At 42.4% G+C, this 19,922-nt stretch overlaps 1 protein-coding gene across 1 annotated transcript in view; it reads right to left on the bottom strand.

The window, feature by feature from the left end:
* KAZN (kazrin, periplakin interacting protein) overlaps positions 1-19,922 on the bottom strand; it is a 208,648-nt gene that overhangs the window by 155,434 nt on the left and 33,292 nt on the right. The gene's annotated exons all lie outside the window — the stretch shown is intronic.

Here is a 19,922-nt window from a genome sequence, read left to right on the forward strand (position 1 = left end):
CCTGCTCATGGCAAGGTGGTTGGGAATGAGGTTGTATTTGAGGACTCTTCCAACCCAAATCACTCCAGGATTCTATGACTATGTTTGCAATCTCAAGTGACAAGTCATGGCTAAAATGAAAATAAGAAAAACATTGGTCAGTCTCTTGACTCGCAGCCCAGAGACCTGTTCCCTCTGATGTGCAGGGAGCCAGAACTCCAGACAACACAAAGGAGAGAAGCTGGAAAAATTGGCTTTTTATTAGCTAGAGTAGGAGTGAGTCAGACCAACAACTAAAATATTGCTCATTTTCCTTGTTTGTGATTATTGGTATTTGAATCACTGTTAATCTTTTAAATTCTCCTTTGTGGACTCAAACCCCAGGTATTATATGTGAGATTCTGCTCCCAGTCAGAAATCACCACCTCCACAGATCACAGAAATCCCCCAGCAATTTCACACACTTTATGAAGCTGCAATTTATATATGAACCAATGGTCACATTTATTTCCACCCAATGAAAAGCTCTGGACTTCTACAGATTTGAAAAATCTGCGCTGCGATTTGCTTCTCAGCCATGGTGAGTTTGGAGGTTTCATTTTTACTGCTGGCTCATTAAATAAATGAGATCCAAATAATTCTTCAGTATATTTTCTTTGTGCTGGTGGCTCAGGCAGTGGAGCCTTTTGATAAGCTCAGAGTAACACATCACTGTCACACCCTGAACGTGCTGCACACCCTGGCTTGCTCAGGCTGTTTATGAATAAAGCAATGTGTTATTTAGGACTCTCTGACAAACTGATCTTAAGAACACGAGGCAATTGAAATATACTCGACCTAGTTCTGTCTAAGGAAGATCTTCCCACAAAATTGGAAGTAGTAAAGATTAGTCAGAAACCACTCATTGAAGAGCAAATCTTCCCCAGACAAAAGGGCCATAACAAATCACACTTGTGTCTCCAAAATGCAGGAGGGAAAGAGCAGAATCCTCCTTGCTGAGAGGGTTTATTTTTCATTAAAATAATAAAACAAAATCTGTGCCTGGAAATGCCTTGGTGAGGAGACTGGGAGGATTCCCAGCACTCAGGGTGTTCCTGCACCTCCTGCTAATAGAAAAGGGGTTTGAGGCTCACTGTGGTGGAGGGTCCGTTTTAAACCACTCCATCAACCATGGAATCATACTATGAACTATTGAATGGTTTGGATTGGAGGGGATCTTAAAGATAATGTCATCCCACCTCCTGCCATGGGCAGGGACATCTTCCACCACCCCAGGCTGCTCCAAGCCCCAATGTCCAGCCTGGCCTGCACACTTCCACGGATCCAGGGGCAGCCACAGCTGCTCCGGGCACCCTGTGCCAGGGCCAATCTTGGCTGTGAAACAACTGCACTGCTGGGTGGGGCTCATGAGCACCCACATGTTTGTCACAAGCCTCATCCTGTGACCCAAACTCCTGCTGCTGGTGGGCCTGGCCTGTGGAGGCGGCCGGAGCCATGTCTGAGGAGGAGCCGGGCCTGAGGAGGAGCAGCGTGGCACAAAGAGGGAGAAACCACGGGCAGCGGAGCTTCCCCAGGTCACCACCAACACATCATTTTGTAATCATGTGTCCTCACACCAAGCAGCACTTGTGAGCCCAGGAGGCTGCAGGTTTTCCGTGCAGGAGAGCAGCAGGCACACGGGTGCACACAGGCAGCAGCAGTTTGATTTTCTTATCACTTCTAGACTGAGCTAGCATCTCTATCTGACATGTCAGGCCTGAAAGCCATCTCCCCAGCACTAATGCACCAGTATTGATTCATCCCATCCTTTCTGACCAGTGAGGAATTGAGGACAGATCATTTTTTTTCCTACTCTGAAATTTTGGCTGGAGCCCTAAGCCCACATCTGCTTTCAGTAATACAAATGTACACCAGAGTTCTCCTCGAGCTGATGGCTCCCTTCCAGATTTACATAGACTGTGACCAGAAACTGGTACATGGAGAACTTCTCCCAGGCTTTCTGATTTTAAAGTAATTCAAAACAAACTAAATTATATTATCCTAAATTATTCCAACCTTTTAATCTGAAGCTAGAGCTTTCCATTCTCTGATATTTCTTCTCTTTCTCTTTGGGAAGTTTAGTGCTGCTGGAGCAGTATGTGGCACATTACGCTCAGGGGGGCAAATGCTTCTCTCATTTGTAATTCTTTAAGTTTAGAGAGATGCCAGAGGAATCAGAAAAAATATTTTCCAGTAAGAATGTGGGGAAAGCAGATCAGTATTGACTTGAACCAATTTTTTGAGGGATCTGCCACAGTGCTGTGTTTATACTCTGCTTAGCAAAACAAATCTTTTCCCATGAACACAATGGAAACTGTATTGGAAAATAAAATCCTCTGAGTCTTCCTCATGAAAGTAAAAGAGCCATTTCCAAACCTCCAGCCTACACACACAGTGAAAACAAAGCTGAAAAGACTAAACCATTCCTGATACTATTTTTCTGGAAGTCCTGTATCAGTCTGCAACACGGCTTCCAAAGCAGAAGAATTGGATATGTCTCATTTAAATCAAGGGAAACTTCCTGCCTTTTGCCCACTAAAAATCTAAAGGGAAAGATAATGAGGCAAACCCTTCATCTCTCACAATGTTATGGCTCAGACATTTCTGCTGAACAACACTTCCACTAACCCAGACAGTTCTTTGTGAAAACATCACATTCTTCTTAAAGGAAAAAAGCATGAACCTCAGATATAAGCACAGGTATGTCCAGTGGAGATTAAAAGATACTTCTTGGCCCCCTAAAATGAAAAAAAAAAGATAAAAAAATGAAGACAGCACCTTTCCCTTGCCGTGTCATTCCCCTTGGCTCAAGGTTGGTAACACATCAGTAATGCTGCAAGCGAGACAACGGGCTAAATAAAAGTTACAGCTGTCAAAGTCCTGTCAGCATCCTGGCTTTTCCCATTCCAATTTCATCATTTCCTCACTGCAAGGATCAATTTCAAGAGGTGAAGGAACCATAACAATCCTCCATTAGCTCTTTGGTGTCACCCCAAAAAGAGATCAAAAAATCTCTTAGGGGGGCAGGGGTTCTGCCTGCTGCTACCAGAGAGGATGCGCTGTGCTGAGGTGCTCAGGTGAGGACAATTTGCCATCCCCAAAAGCAAGAATGGGTTGACAAAGCTGGTTTTCTGCTGGGCAGAATCACCAGAGCCTGAAGGACGTGCAGGGGAAAAAGGAAATTGCTTTCTGTCGTAGACGAGGGAAAAATTATACTTGCACCAAAAACTCATTCAAGGAAGAGGCTGAAGCAATAAAGTTGTTCCAGGAGACCCCATTTTATACACTCCAGCTACTGCCCAGATGAGCACAAAATAAAATAAAGCATAGATTATATATCCTGAGATCTACTGACAAAAACCAGCAGAGTCTAAAATTAATTCTGGGCAGCAGGAGTGAGTAAATGAAAGAGGACGGACACCATCGTAATTTTATCAAGGGAGGCTGAGTAAGGATTCCTGGGCCAACTCTGTCACATGGAATAGAGAAGGTGTTTGAGTCTGACTTCTGTGTGAGCAGTCAGCTCTCGCCACTGGGGATCTGCCCCTGTGGAGAGACAAGTCAGAAGGCTGCATTGCTGGATGGATCCTTTGAAAACCCATCCCAAGGGAGCAGCATTCACAGCTCTAGGCTGCCAGGTGTGAAAAATTTGTATTTTATGATTGGCTTTTCACAAATATTAAAATGAATATTTTATGGGTTATGTTACAAAGTTATGCTGTATTTTCTTAAGTGGTGTGGTAAATAGATCATAACATAATGTTAAAATAGAAACTATGCAATGTAAGATACTTTTTTAAAGAGAGGACTCGCACCACAGAGATAGCAGCCACAGGACACCTAAATCTTTCAGAGAAAGAGAATTTATTGCTCCATTATCAGAAGAAACAAACTTCTTCCCGCCTCACTCAGCCCTGAAGACATGGTCAGTATTCAGAAGAAGAAGTTGACACTGACCAGACAGAATCCTTTCTTTGAATGGAGTTTATGCATCATGTGTGAGATGTATGGATATGCAACAGGCTATTGCTTTTAAGGGTTAATTCTCTGTTAACGTGGGTCCTTTTTTGGGCTTATTTTGCCCACAAAGAGGTACCTGGACTGTCCCTAACTCTTTGTTTTTATTGTCTTGTACTGTCCTAATCCTAATTGTCCAAATTTTTATTACTCTAATTATATTACTATTTTTATAACCATTTTATTACTATTAAACTTTTACAATTTTAAAAACAAGTGATTGACATTTGTGAAATGGGAAACCTTGGGAAACCTCGCTTGCTAAGGAGGCCCTCAGAGAGTCTGCACAGACTGGGATGTGTGTGGGCAAACTGTGCAATTCATTAGTGTTTAATGTTACCAAAGAGCTCCTGGAGTAACAGCCACGGGGGTTGTTTTTTGCAGTGAGGGAAAAGAAAATACCCAGAGCACTTCAGGCCTGTCCGAGCTGTCCCCGTGTTTTCTGCAGGGTCACTCCAGAACCAGACTCAGGGCTCGGCCAGCATGAGGGGCTCCAGAGTGTCCAAATGCCTTCCAGCACCTCCCACAGTATGGAATCATGGAATGGTTTGGGTTGGAAGAGGTCTTACAGATCATCCCATTCCACCCCTGCTGCCATGGGCAGGGACACCTCCCACACGTTGCTCCAACCTGGCCTTGGACACTGCCAGGGATCCAGGGGCTGCTCTGGGCACCCTGTGCCAGGACCTCATCACCTTCCCAGGGAAAGTTTCCTTCCCAGTATCCCATCCATCCCTGCCCTCTGGCAGTGGGAAGCTATTCCCTGTGTCCTGTCACTCCATCCCTTGTCCCCAGTCCCTCTCCAGCTCTCCTGGAGCCTCTTTGGTTACTGGAAGGGGCTCTAAGGTCTCCCCAGAGCCTTCTTTTCTCCAGACTGGACAACCCCAATTGAATTATTGGATTTATATTTTTCCCAGTTGAAAGCTCTTTTTGAAGAGTAGGTAAAACTGATTTGCTCAGGTGATTGACTAAATTTCTTGAACTCTTTTTTTATTTATTATAGCCTTCTGTGTGACTTCAGCCCCATGAATAATGATGGATTCACCTCATTCTCTCAAAGGAGGTGAGAAGGGAAAGATCCCTCTGATGCCTGAGCAATCCACAGGTTTGGGGCACTGAAAGCACAGAGAGACAGACTGCACAAGGATCAGCAGCATGTTCTGCTTTCTCTAAATCACAGCCAGCTCACAAATACTCCCTCATCTTCATCTGCAAAAACTTCTACTTGCACAGGTTTGGGCAGAAATTAAGAATGTTCTTGAAAAAGCTCAAAATCCTACCTTTGGAACCAAGAAATAGCCAACCCTGCAGCCCTGGAAATTCAAGCAGTTTGGGTTATGGCATGTAGACAGTACAATGTGTAATAATAAGATATTTATACAGCTAAATTATAAATAAAGCCCAGTGTTATTTATATTATTGAGGTTGTTTTTTGCTGTGTACAAAAAAAAAGGATATGCAAGACATGCAACAGTTCATTTTTGCCAGATTAATGATTCTGATTAGGAAGCCTTTCCTGCTGTAGCATTTGCTAATTGCATTTGGACAGATCAATTAATTTATTCACTTAGCTGTAGAAAAAAAACCTCCCTTTGTAAAAGCCAGGCTTATGAAATCACAGAGTCACAGAATCGTGTAAGCATGGAATCCTCAAGGTTGGAAAAGGCCCCCAAGATCATCAAGTCCAACCTTCAATCAGATACTCCTGTGCTCATTGACCCACATCACAAAATGCCATCTCTGCTCGGTTTTTGAACACTTTTATGGATGGTCACTCCACCACTTCCCTGGGGAGCCTGTTCCAATGCTTTCCACCCCTACAGTGAAGAAATCTTTCCTGATATCCAACCTCTTCTCCTCGCTTGAGCCATTCTTGCACTGTTTTAACACTTCTCACTTCCACCCAGATGAGAAGCTGATCTGCAAAGCTGCAAAATCCACAGGCACCAGGCTCACAAGGCAGAAGCTCTGAGCAAACAGAGCTTATTTTCCTCTACCCAGGCTGTCCTGCAGCTGGAAAATCCACCCTGAGCCATCTGCCCCATCCATGTGCTCGTGCCAGACGTTGTTGACAGACACAGCCTCACAGAAACACCGGGAAGATCTGAATCTGAACCACTCCAGAAATATTTTCTCCTCTTATTGCTAAGAAGAGACCTACAGGCTTTTTTCCTCCTTTGTGGCCTTTAACTTGTTTCAAAGGAGGCATTCAATGAGCCCCCTCGTAGGAATAATTTACCACACCATTAAGTGAAGAAAAAAATATCTGGTGTCTGCATTAGGGGCTCAATCACCTTTCAAGAAACACTGCAAATAACCCATTACAGTAATTACTGACGAGCTGGTCTCTCTGGGTTCTGAATGGTTGGTGTGTAACTGGCAAAGAGCTGCATTCAGAGCTTCCCAGATGCAAAAGAAAGCCATCAGACCAATAAATGGCACTAGAGTTCCAGAGGAAAACATGCTCAGCAATAAAGGTCCTCATTTTTTCAGCTTATTAGTTTCTCTTTATAAACCCGACCTTTCTGGAAATGAAAATAACATCAAGTAGAGCTCTGCAGGGTGGTAGCAGATTTTGAAAAATCAAAGTTTTTAATTGATGTCTCTTTTGTGGTGCAGAAGCTTCTTTCAAAGTTGGACTTTAAACCACTTCAATAAAAATGTCAATTTTGCATTGTTTTTGTATGTTTTGAATCCAGCAACACAGAAATAATTTTTTAAATTTCTCCTTACACTCCCTCTCCATTTAAAAGCTCACATTTGAGCAGAAAAAGGATGTGAGTTCCAGACCTGTCTGCAAGGACAGATGTCCATATTCTCCTTGGAGAACCCCCTGTTGCTAAAAAAATTCCTGTTAATGTATCGAAAACATATCTGAATTGAGTGGGGAAAGAAGAGCTGTTGTATTTTGCTGTGTCTTTCTGAGTTTTTTAAAATCATCCCTCTGGAAAGGACTTTTCTTCTTTGCCTCAGTTTCTTCAGCTCTAAGTCACAGCTAAAGATGACAGTGAGATGAAGTTCGCTAGGATTTGGCCAGAATTTTAGAAATGAAAAGGCTCAGTGTTTCCTCTTACTAAAATACTGCCAGGATCATTTAGAAAATAAACAATATTTTTCTCTTTGGGTAAAATCTCACTAGAGCTACAAGAACATCATCCAGATAAAGAAATTATCCCACCCCTAAAAACTTGCTTATTCATGCCAGTTGTATTAGTTAAACTACTAAACATTAGAATAAAAAAATACCACTCTAGGGAAAAAAATCCAAATTCATATAAATTCCCCTGTTATGCTTATGATTATGATGGGAAAATGGAGTTGGAGCAGAGGCTGAAGCAGCTGGGACAGGGTCCTGCTGCTTTGGGCAGAGCTGAGACAGCCCACGACTCCAAACCTCATGGCTGGGCTGTTGTTGTTTGCAGAAATATTTAAGATGCTGAATTCCCCAGAGAGCTGCAAACTGCCAGGCCAGGAACAATGTCAAACTTTGAGAAATGTGGTAGGCGTGGCGCCAAACCAGCAAATCCAACTCCTGCAAGAGAAACTCCATTCAAACTCGCCAGGAACCAAAAGAACCTTTCCAAAGGCGGAGACGGCGCGGTGACACCCGGCCTCACAGCTGCTGCCTGCTCCTTGCTGCTGGGTAATGTGAAAAACATCAATCTCTTGTTTTTAAAATGTTAAAAGTTTAATAGCAATAAAATGGTTATAAAAGCAGTAATATAATTAGAGTAATAAAAATTTGGACAATTGGAATAGGACAATAAGAGACAATAAAAACAAAGAGTTACGCATGGTCCAGGTACCTTTTTCTGGGCAAAATAAGCCCGAAAAAGGACCCACGTTAACAGAGGATTAACCCTTAAAAGCAATAGCCTGTTGCATATCCATACATCTCACACATGATACATAAACTCCATTCAAACAGAGGATTCTGTCTGGTCAGTGTCAGCTTCTTCCTCTGAATCCTGACGACATCTTCAGGGCTGAGCGAGGTGGGAAGAACTCAATAAGGGAGCAATAAATTCTCTTTCTCTGAAAGATTTAGGTGTCCTGTGGCTGCTATCTCGAGTCCTCTCTTTAAAAAAAAGTATCTTACATAGCATAGTTTCTATTTTAACATTATGTTTAACCTAAAACCATATTTACCACACTACTTAAGAAAATGGATCCAGCATAACTTTCTAACATAACACATATAATATTAATTTTAATATTTGTGAAAAGCCAGTAATATAATATGCATTTTTCACAGGTAATAATTTATTTGTCACCTCCACGGCTGATGGTGCAACTGTTGTATTCCAGAAACAATAGCTGCTTTATTTAGATAAGAAGGAAGAGAACAACAGAAATTCTGGGTGCCAGCAGCAGGATCAGACGTGCAGCTGCTGTGAGCTGGCTCTGGAGGAGCCATGCCCATCTGTGCTCACATAAACATTCTTGGATGGGGTGTGGGACTGGTTCCCACTTCACACAAAATGAGCTCCAGGGTCTTGGATGGGTTAGCTAAACCCTCAACACATCAGTTCCCATCTGTAAACAGGCATTCTGCAGCCTGTGGAAATATCACACACCAAAAAGGAGAGATGCCACCACAGCAAGGGACTTGTTTGGCTCTTCCCCAGCTACAAACTGGGAGTTGTTCTGCTCTAACAAGCAGCTCCTGGTGCAAAAAGGATCTCCCTTGTGTCAAAGGTGAAAGAAAATCCTTCCTAAAGGGAATTTAACAATCACTGGCTTTTCTGGAGTTTGAATGAACTGGAAGTGTTAGAAGACAACTGAGCTTGATTTGTTTCCCACCAAACACATGGAAGAGATTGAAGTTTTATGTGTTATTTTAAGTGTTGAGAAACCAATTGATATTGTCTTTGTAATCTGCTCAGGTTGCAGTAATGAGAGAGGGTCACCAGCAATCCTGAAAGGAGTTTAAAAAACAAGATGTAAAAATCAAACACGCTGTGTTTGTTCTCATCAGCTCCTGAGATCTTTGTTTCACCCTCAGGATGGCACTTCTTTCAATCAGAAATCTTAGAAACAAAAGAAAAAACAAACCAAAAAAAAAAAAAAGCACCAGATTTGTCACATCAGAAAAATGTCAATGATTCTGAGACTTCAATAAAGTCATGAAAACTGGCAACCTGCAAATCTCTCTCTGCATGTGTCTGTATTTGTTCATAGATAAAAGAAGGGATGGAGAATGCTGTTAAAGCAAGTATTTAAATTTCCTTGGGAGCTGCCTTGAGCAGCTCTGCTGCTTAAAACCTTGGATGTGACACTAACAAAACGCTGGGCTTAGCAATTCTATCTTAGGAAAAACCCCTTTATTGGCAGAGCATTAGAAAAAGCTGAAATTCAAACAGTGGAAACACAGGTTGATAAACCTCGGCTGAGTACAGCGGATCAGAGGGTCAAGTTTTATCAAGCACTCACACAAACCCAGCTGTCTCAGGGAGCCTGGGAGGGGGATTTAGTTCCTGCTGCAGATAAAGGTGATGCTGAGGACCACACCAGATGCTCCATCTGCACTGGCCCTGCTGGCAGAGCCCCCAAGCAGCTTTTGGCTGATAATTGTTTTATTCCCACGTTTCCTTCTCATCCTTTCCCATTCATCCACAGAAACAGCATCAGCTCCTTTTGAAGATGTAGAAATCCACACCTGTTTTTATTCATCTAAACTATTCAGCTCATGGGATGATGTCACCTCTGGACATACAATACCATAGATATTTTGGATTAGTTGCAATTTGTGCAATTTTGTGGTTCCAGTGTCCATTACTGCTTGATTTTGACTTGTATCATTGCAGCCAATATCCCCAGCCCTATTTATGTGGAATAAAAATAACTATGTAGAAAATAAAGATAAAATGAGACAATATTCAGCATCTAATAACCCTGACATGATTATATCTTTGGAGCAAAATCTTCACACTTACACTTCTTCAGTGTGTCATTTATTTTTATGGGCCCCAAACTGAATTATTTTCTTCTAAAATAAAGCGGATTTTTTTCAGACCAGTGTTAGAACTTGTTATTTCTGTAAACTACATATATAAAATGCAGCAAAAGAGGATTTTTTCCTAAATAATATTATCCTGTGATCAGTTTTTTCTGTATCCACAGCTTCAGACTTAACGTTCCCTGTAAGTAAGAACAAGTCATGCAAGCAGCAGGCTTAGAAGTTATGCCAGGGAATAATAGGAAAAATTTCTTCACATAAAGAGTGCTCAGGCACTGGAATAGGCTGTCCAGGAAAGTGGTGGAATCATCATCCCTGGAAATATTCAATGTGGATGTGGCACTTGGGGAGGTGCCCACCAGGAAATGTGTCAAACTCTTCTGCATTGGTTTTTTTTTGTTTGTTTTCTTTTTTTTTTCTTGTTTGTTTTTTGTTTGGTTGGGTTTTTTTGTTTGGTTTTTTTTTCACTGAAAAACACACAAGTTTTTAAGGGCCTGTCAATGGGAAGGTTTCCTTTAGAAAATGTGCAAGTCCTGAGGATGCTTAAGCACATCCCCCTCCAGTGTTAGGAACAGCATTTGAACAGGACTGAGCGGGCACTTCCCATTCTTTTCAGTCATGTTGTTTTCATTCTACCTGAGCATGATTATTTTTCAAAATTATGACATTTTCAGAAAAAAAGCAGAAAATTCAATAGTAATTACAGAGTATTCAAATGTTTTCCTCAGTTGGAATCATTATTTCTCATCTACTAGGTTTTCTAGATGTTCCTGTGGAAGTGCTTTTAGCTCTGTTGTATCCAATGGGATGGGCAGTGGGGAGGCAGCACCTCCTCACTTTTTTGTGTAGGAGAGCCTCATGTGATGCTAAGTAGATTTTTCTTCCTGATGACCAGGGGCAAATAATTTGTTTCTAAATTTCCCTACCTGCAGAAAACAATGTCTTCTTTGTTTTGGGTCCCCTGGGTTTTGTGATTTAGCTTTGAACCTTGACTTCATGGCTGAGCAATTCCATATCTAAATTATTCACTCTGCATTTGTAAACTTTGCTTGTGGCATTCATTTCAGGAATTTGAAAGCAGAGAAAATCCCAAATATCCCTGTAGACAGGGATAACATATACTGAATTAACCCCCTTTCCTCACTTTCATCTGTAGCTTTGCAGGATTGTTTGGCAAAGCAATGCAATTAATAAAGGACAAGAGGAGTAAGTGTCACCAGTGCGGGACTGGGGAAGTATTGGTTTCTCTGGGTCTGGATTGAAGGCACTGGAGACAGTAGTTTCATGTTCAGACTCAGGTGTTTATTCTTTCTTATCAGTAGAACAGTCTCACAACCATGAGTTTGGCAGTTTTTCTTTAGAAGGCACAAAGTGGCCAACAATCTCTTGTTACAAGGTCTTTTAAGACTAAACTATCCCGTTAAGAACTGACACCTAGATTATTTCCCCTTTTAACCCAATAACTGATCCCAAAGAGCTGCAATGAGGACTTTTCTGCCCAATTACAAAATGCCACCCAAACCCAAGAAGAAGGAAGAAGAAGCATGAAGAAGAAACCCAGAACAACACCCTGTGCCCTCCATCTTGCTTCCATCCACAACACACTAAAAATCCCAAACCCTAAATTTCTCAGCAAGTGATCCACCTACACCACTCTCTGTAATCTGTTTCACACTTTTGTGCATTCCAGTCTGTCTTGAAGTCTAGGAAACTTTCTCCATGAATGAGGGTCAAAGTCAGTGCTGCCCTGGGGGTCAGGGCACCCCAGAGCAAACAGAGAAATATTCCCAGTGCCCTGGGCTTCCACAGGGAAGCAGCATTTTGCAGGCAGCACTTGGGAGGGCTGAGGTTTTCCAGCAGTTGTGTCCCTGTGCCAAGTCCCAGTGAGGAGCTCGGGCTGCAGCAGGCACAAGGAGAGATGAGAGCACTGCAGTGCCCTGGCAGGTGCAACCACAGCAGCAGCAGAGCAGGACATATTTTAAAGCCTTTCTCTTCCCTGTGAAATGGACTATTAGGTAAATAGAAAAGGTTTTGATTAAAACTTTCAAAACCCCCTGAAGCGACTCAGGGACTCGTTCTGTTTTGAAACCTGCCCTCAGTTCTTGTGCTCCCGACGTCACTGAGGCATTTCAGTGTCTAACTTGCTTTTCAGGATGGAAATAAAATACTTAAATACTCCTGAAGGGACAGGTCAAGGCACTCATCCAACCCAGGTTGTCCAGGCCGTGGTGGGGTGGGACAAGCCCCAAAATGAGTCATGTGGGAGCACACTGACCTGCTGCCACACTCATCCTGCCCTCCCAGCTGACAAACACGGGGGCTGAACACATCCTCCAGCCTCACTGCTCCATCCTGAGGAGCTCCAGCTTCCTTCCCCTGGAGGCATTGAGAATGACACCGTTTCTGAGAGCCTTTCATCTTACACAGCCTTCTGAACCTGTGTAAACCTCAACATTAGCAGTTAAAGTTAATTCTCCTGTTACTAACCCAGCCCATTGCTCTGCTCCCCAGCAGCTGCCCAAGGCAACAACCATTCTCTTTGGCACAGAATTTTGATGGATGAAGGGAAAGCATTTAATTTTGACACTTGATTGACAGAAAGTGTCCCTGCTAATTATGGCCAAAAGACAGAAGAGAGGAAAGTGATAAAACAGTTCCATCAACTAATTTTGGTATCATATTGAGGGTGACTGGAGACCACACAGTGCAAGAGATTTATTTACTCTATTTCTTATAATGTCAGGGTGGGATCAGCACTAAATCTGCTCAACTTCTATACCAGTGCAAAATATTGTGTTGTGTAAATAAGAAGCAAGCCCTGAATATCTCCAGCTGCACAGGGGCCACCTCTGCTCACTCCAGTGGAGCTTCAAGGTCTCTGGTGGACTTCATCCTCATCAGTGCTGATGCATCAGAATGATGTGTCTTTCCTCTAAATTGCTTTTTCTCAATTTCTCACCATGATTTCAGGAGGCCAGCCTGACATGGGGCTGCATCAGCAACATTTGGGTGAAATGCTGGGCTCCAGACACGTGAGGGACTTCTCTGCCAGCTTGGGGAAGGAAAAAGCACAGGGAAACCTGAGCATAAGGAGGACCCCTGGTCTTTAGAAACCCCATCTTCATCTCCATTCTCCAGCATTTTCCTTCCACGCACACATCAGAAGTAAGGAAGAGGAACTGCACTGTGTGTCAGATGTCACACAGTATCAGATGTAGAGCAAACACTGGGACAAAAACCATCCCTGAAAAAAAAACAAACCCAAATCTCATCAAGCCTATAAGGACTCAGTGCAGGGTTCCTTGGCTCCCCCATACAAATGCCAGACCAAGAGAGGGTGGTGGCTCAAGGAAATTCCTGCAACAGAGGCATCTGGTTTCATCCCTATGGATTTCTGCACCTCATTAAAAAGAAAACAACCCGAAACCTGTTTCCTGCCTCCCCACTGAGGCACAGTTCCCTCACCTGAACATCACTCTCAGCTCTTCTTTCCAGGTTTGCCATGGCAACGAGAGAACTGCGTGCTACCCGTGTAAAACAGATGGGTTATGCTTTTAAATTGTCTCTGTGTCTCTAGCCAGGTGATGATATCTCCTGGATACGAGGCATTTAGGAGCAGGAATACCCTGCAGCACAGCCAGTCCCAGCCTGCAAATACGTAATGGACTGCAGGCACCTGCCAAGGGCAGGAGGGAGGTCTTGACTTCAGAAAACGAGGGCTAAAGTGGGTAAAAAACAGGGGAAATTGGATTCCCAGGTCATTTTGCTGAGGGCTGAGCCAGGCAAGCTGAGAGCAGAGCACACCCTGCTCTGGACAAGCCAAGAGGGTTGGAACAGGAGCGTTTCCATCAGGGAGGAACTCGCCAAACTGCACAAGGACATTGTGAGCCAAGCCAGGGTTTCTTAGCAACAGCATCGCTTACGGGGCCATTAACTCCGAATTCCTCCTGCTGAACCCTGAGCTAGGGAAACCTCAGACCCTTACTGATAGCTGGAGTTGAGATGTGTTTTGTTCAGTCTGATAAAAGGGGAAATCAAAGGTAGACCCTGAAAAGCAAAGACTATAAATGACTGCATTTGGGGGAGGTTTCTCTGGATATCCCAGAGGTGCTGGACCTGCAGCTGGATTGTAATTAGGCTGTGGAGAGCTGCTGTGGCAGGCCTACAACTGCTCAGCTGGAGCAGCTCTTGTGCTCTGCTGGAGGATTGGTTTGGCCAGGAAGGCAACTAAAAAGCAGCTCATAAAACAGACACAAAAAAACCAACACAGACAGAGACTCAGAGGGCGAGCAGTGATTCACGTATTTCAGCAGTTTGATTTTCTCTGGCAAAGTGCTTCATATTTGTGGGGCTCCACTGACTCATTTTGTTGCCACTGCTCCTGATTTAGTGGTGGCACAGCAGCTCAAACAACAGCCAGACCAGAGCAGGTGACCAGCAGGCTCCTCCTGTTCCCTTTTGAACTCCATTTGCAGTATTTCCATTCTGATTATAGCAGAAATCAGTGGTGACTTTATTTCACCCCTAAGTAGCTCTTTATTTTCTTATGGACCAACAGCCTGAACAGCTCTGATTTGGTTTTGGAAGGCTGCAGCTTGAATGCAGCTGAGCTCAGCCTGAAAACACCATCGTGGGAATCAAAGTGTGTACTTTTACCACATTTCAAAGACAATTTTAAGACACTCTCAGGGAGGTGGGAGACAGAGTCTGTTTGAACCGTTCCAGAGCTGGGATGTGTGGAGCTGGTGACACTGTACTCACCAGAAAGCACAAACACACAGGGTATCTCTCTGCAGTATTTTAAACATCACATTTTCACAGTCTAGTCAGGCTGATCATACTCTTTATGTTTCTCATTAAAAGGGCCCTTTTGCTGCTGATCACTGAGTTATCATCAGAGGTTATGAAGCTGATGTGAGAAAAAGGCAAGACAAGTGCATTTGCAGGGTCTCTCAGTGCACTGGAAAGTTCCCTTCCTTTAAAAGTTCAGCTCATTTTAGGTTGTCTGTGCTAATTTTTAGGACTCAGCTCTTGTTGAGTCAAAAAACAAAAGGAAAACCCATCCCAGATGCAGTTTTCATTCAGCTTGTGAGACACAGGTGTTACTTTTATCCTGAGACAAAGACACCTTCCAAAATTTTGCTGTGATTTTGGTTCATTTCTCTGCATTAATACCTTTCGAAGTAAGCAGCTTAAAATTACACTTCAAAACACTCCCACTGAATAAGGATATGAATAAGGATAGATTTAAATCTACACAATAACACACAGCAGAGACGTAGCCACGGTCAAGAGGTAATTTGCTGGCACAATCTACAGCACCATCTGCCTAAAGCATATTTAGGTGCCAATTATGATGCTCAAGTCCACTGGATCCACCCAGTTCTTTCCTCAGCTGAGGAGAAAATCCTTCCAATCCCTTTGCAATTTGCATGAGAAGTCAGGATGATAAACTCCTTAATAATGCCAGCAGATAGCACACATGGAACTAGAGGAGATACAGGTTTCTTTAATGAAAAGAACATGAGGTTTATCATGTTTTTGCTATTAAACTCTGATGAGATTAGGCTAATGAAAAGCAAAAACAACCTCCCTCCCCTCAGGATTGCTCCTCAGCCTCAGAAATGTTTGCAGTGAGAACATCAGACACCTTCTCATGGGTTTTCCTCCTTGTGTGACAAGAACAGCACTGTCACCACCACCACAAATTAACACTGAAGTGTAAGACCTCAATCTTTTGGCTTCTTTCACAGCCTCCTCTTGTTACTCTTTGTAATGACTTTTATTTATATGTTCAAAATAAATAATTATAATTTAAATATAAATAAGTATAAAGGAGAGCTGCAAACATAAAGCTCTTTTTTTTGCCACATCTTAAGCCCCTCAATAGCTCCTGTCCTGGGAAGAGCTTTCATTAGCACATATTTCCATACCAAGATGAAAGAAGTGTGTGAGGTTAAAGTTTTCCCTGGAAAAGGAGATGATCTCCAGCTGTTAATGCCATTATGTTCCTATTCATTAGCATCTCTGGAAGCTGACAAATATGTTCTTAATGACATTTTTCCCCCCTTAATGCCTTTTAAAGTATTTTTCCCTTACTGCAGTGCTAATAAGGTGTAAAAGTCCTGTCCTGAAACCATTCACAGAACCACAGCTCACGCTCTGCTGCAGTTTTTATGGCAAAATTTTCTAACAAATGCAAATTAAGCAAAGTATTTAGTGCTACTCAGAGTCAACATGTTCTCACATTAAAACTTCTTAATCAAGACTTAACTTTCAATGCGGTTTAAATAAAAATGTAGAGGTGAGTTTCAGTAAGAACTTTGGGTGCATCCAAAATTTTGTATCCAAAACTACCAGTGGTAGTTTTCACTGCCACAACTCAGCGGGTAAAGATTTTATTCATATATATATATATATGTGTGTTTGTGTGTTTATAAATTCAGCTGGTAAAGATTTTATTTATATATATATATATGTGTGTGTGTGTGTTTATAAATATATATATAACGTAAAACCAACTCTACCAGCTGCAGAACTACTGGCCATGTGGAACAGCATTCAAATTGAAGCAACTCTATTTCATATTTCTTCTGCATCTGCTTGCAAAAGAATCAATTACATAAATTTATAAATATATATATAACTTAGAACCAACTCTACCAGCTGCAGAACTACTGGCCATGTGGAACAGCATTCAAATTGAAGCAACTCTATTTCATATTTCTTCTGCATCTGCTTGCAAAAGAATCAATTACATAAATGTGCTGCAAAGGTATCCAGCAAATACTGCAGTTTCCTCTGTCGTTCTCTAGCAAATCAATGATCTTGGAATTGAAATAAATCTTTTTGTACGTTTTGGACAGTTTTATAATTTAGAGGCAGATTCCAGCAGGAAAGCCTTGCATCAATGCAGCTGTTTGGGGAAGATGGATGTTAGCACAATGTCAAATCTAATCAGGAATGACACGCTGCTGTTATTTGATTCTGCTTATCAAAATTATTTATCTCCAATTGTTACTTTTTTGCAAAATGCTGTAAGGTGGAACATTTGTCAGCACTATCAGTGAAGGAGAAGTGTGATTACACACAATTTCTCCACCTCCAGACCATTCAAGCAAGTGCTTATTTTAATTCTTTGTAAGTACAGCATTTGAAAGCACATTTAAGTGTTTTGCTGAAGTGGGTTCTGGATAGTGATAAATGAATCATTACGAGGACAAATTACCCAAACTGGGTCAGAATCGACCACACTATGCAAACTCCAGAAGTGGAGTGGGGAAGTGACTCACCCAGTGATAACAGGGAAGAGACTGATTAGTGCAAATGAATACAAAGGGCAAATGTGAAGCTATTCAGAATTTAATTTGAAGAGTTCACAGGTCTCTCTGACCTCGAATGGGTCTTGAAATGGTTTGAGGAAATCTAGGGAAAACAAAGATTACTGATCCCCATTTTGTAAAGTCTGTGTGTGCTTGGCATGAAATGGGCAGCATAACTGGGGCACAGCAGCCTGGCTGGGAATGTTCCAGGAAACCCCAGCAGGGCTTTGGCTTTGGGAGAAAGGTGCAGGCAGGTGGGAACAGGGGCATTTGTAACAATAATAATAATTACAATAAAAACAAACACTCTTTGCTTAGCACATGAGCTCCAGGGGAGAATTCCCTGTCCTCTTCTCTAAGGTCCCCAGCACGAGGGAAACCAAAGAACACAGAACAGCAGTACAGGTGCTCCTTATGCCAGTTATTCCCATAGTCTAAATTATCTAAATTCAAATGAGGCTTTTCAAGAAAGAATGATCCACCTTTTATATCACCTGCAGGATAATCCACACTGCAGCTCCCCTCACTGCCTGTGGGTTTGGCCATCCATGGCTCTGTGACACCAAACAGGACAACTGTGCTCTGCTCCTGTGTGGCATTCGCATTTTCTGAAAAATGCCTTTGCCCTGGGTTTTTCTCCTGGGAAGCTGAGAAGCCTCAGAGAAAAGGAAAACAATTCTGATCTCATTTGCTTCTCCTGTGTTGTGCTCATGTGGAATGTGTTTGCAGATTGTTCACCCACAGGTGATTGTTTCATTGCATTCTGCTGTGAGTTGTTTTCACTCTTTGGCCAATCAGGGCCAAGCTGTGTTGGGACTCTGGAAAGAGTCACGAGTTTTCACTATTATCTTTTTAGCATTGAGTAAGTATCCTTTCTGTACTCTTTAGTATAGTTAGTATGTATTCTTTAATATAATATAGTATAATAAAGTAATAAATTAGCCTTCAAGAACAGGGAGTCAGATTCATCATTCCTGCCTGCCTTGGGACTCCCTGCAAACACAAAACTCCTGCACTGAAATCTCCCTGACTCCTGGCAAACTTTCATTTTGGCTGGTTTTCAGCAAAGGAAAACTACAAGAGAATCCACTCCCTCCCTGCTCAGATCCCAGGCCAAGATAATCCTGCTTCACTCAGAAGGGGAAAGCGAGGGAAAGCACCATCCTGGCTGCACACTTTTGGGTTTCACATCTGCCTGATGGCCCTTTTTGGCTCCACACAAAGCCCAGATGTGCCAGCCCCCACGTCTGACTCCCACTGATGGACAGCAAGGTTGGGAAGAGCTTTGCACAGACCCAAGCGTGGGCTGGAGGAGAATGTTGTCAAAATAACCTCCAGAAATAAAACAGAGCAGCAGCTCCAGAGACAAAGCTTTTCATCCCAGCCCTTCCCTAATCACACATAGAGATGGCACAAAGTTTCAGACAGAGGAATTAATTAATCTGTTATCCAGCTCCATTTAATGTGGCTGTTGCTTTCTGTTGATAAGGAGCAAACAATAAGATTTTGCCTTTCTTGAGGAAGCCTCCAGCCTGTTTTCCTCTGGTTCCTCCTACACGTTGCTTTTACTCTAATAGAAGAATCTGATTTTTTTATTTGAGGGGGTAAAATAATAAACATGAGATGAAAAGGGAGAAGGACACCCTTTTGGCTGGAAATCTGAGAATATATCTTCATTGTTCTTCCAACTTTATCTTCTGAAGTTGCCTCAAATGAAAAAAGAAAGGAGAAGTTATGAATTCATAAAAAGCACTACAATGGGCTTAATCCAGATTCCTTTTATACTGAGTATCACCAATTGCTGATATTTTCCCTCAGTTGTTTCCATAAATTCCCATATGGTTTAATTAATTATGGGATTTCCATGTGGCATTGAGATGGGAAAACAAAATAGGTGAAATATTCTCCTCTGGTTAAACTGGTGCAAATCCAGAGATTATTTCTTGATTGATGGGTTTTGATTTTCCAGGATACATAGCAGGGTGCAAGGTGCAGGATATTATATTATACTTTCTGGCAATACAACCCATAGTGACTCCTACACCTTTTGAGGTCAAACAAGCTCAAGTGGCCTAAAATTGCCTTATCATTAATGTATTTTTGTGCCTAAGAAATTAAAGAGAATTGGAGGTATTTTCATTTTAAACAAAGGGCTGCCAACCTGGAAGGGAAAAAAAAAAAAAAAAAAGAAATTCAGAACTGAATTAACATTTGCATAGGCCAAGGACTGACCTCTTTGTCTGCCAAGGCTGCTGAGTGTAACAATGAGCAAGGAGCGGGCACACAGGAATTATTCATGAAAGGATCTTTAAGGGGGGAGAGGTGCTTTCTTATAACTTCATGCTTTGCTCATTGAATTTCAAAAAAACCTAATAAATTAGCACAGGTGGAGCTGAGCAGCAATCCTGGGGGAAGCTGGAAGACAGGACACAATTTTGCATCTGGAAAAAAGTGGAGAGGACCTTTTCAGATCAGAGTTTACCAAAAACTCACCAGGAGGGCAGACTGTGCTGCCATTCTTCAAACAGAAGGGCAAGGTTCCTCCTGGAAATTCAGCTGGGCAGGGCTTTATTGGGCTGGCTCCAGCAAAATTTGGGTCTCAGGAC

Source organism: Passer montanus, unplaced genomic scaffold (genome assembly GCF_014805655.1).
Source record: "Passer montanus isolate IOZ18808 unplaced genomic scaffold, ASM1480565v1 scaffold62, whole genome shotgun sequence".
Lineage (NCBI taxonomy): Eukaryota > Metazoa > Chordata > Aves > Passeriformes > Passeridae > Passer > Passer montanus.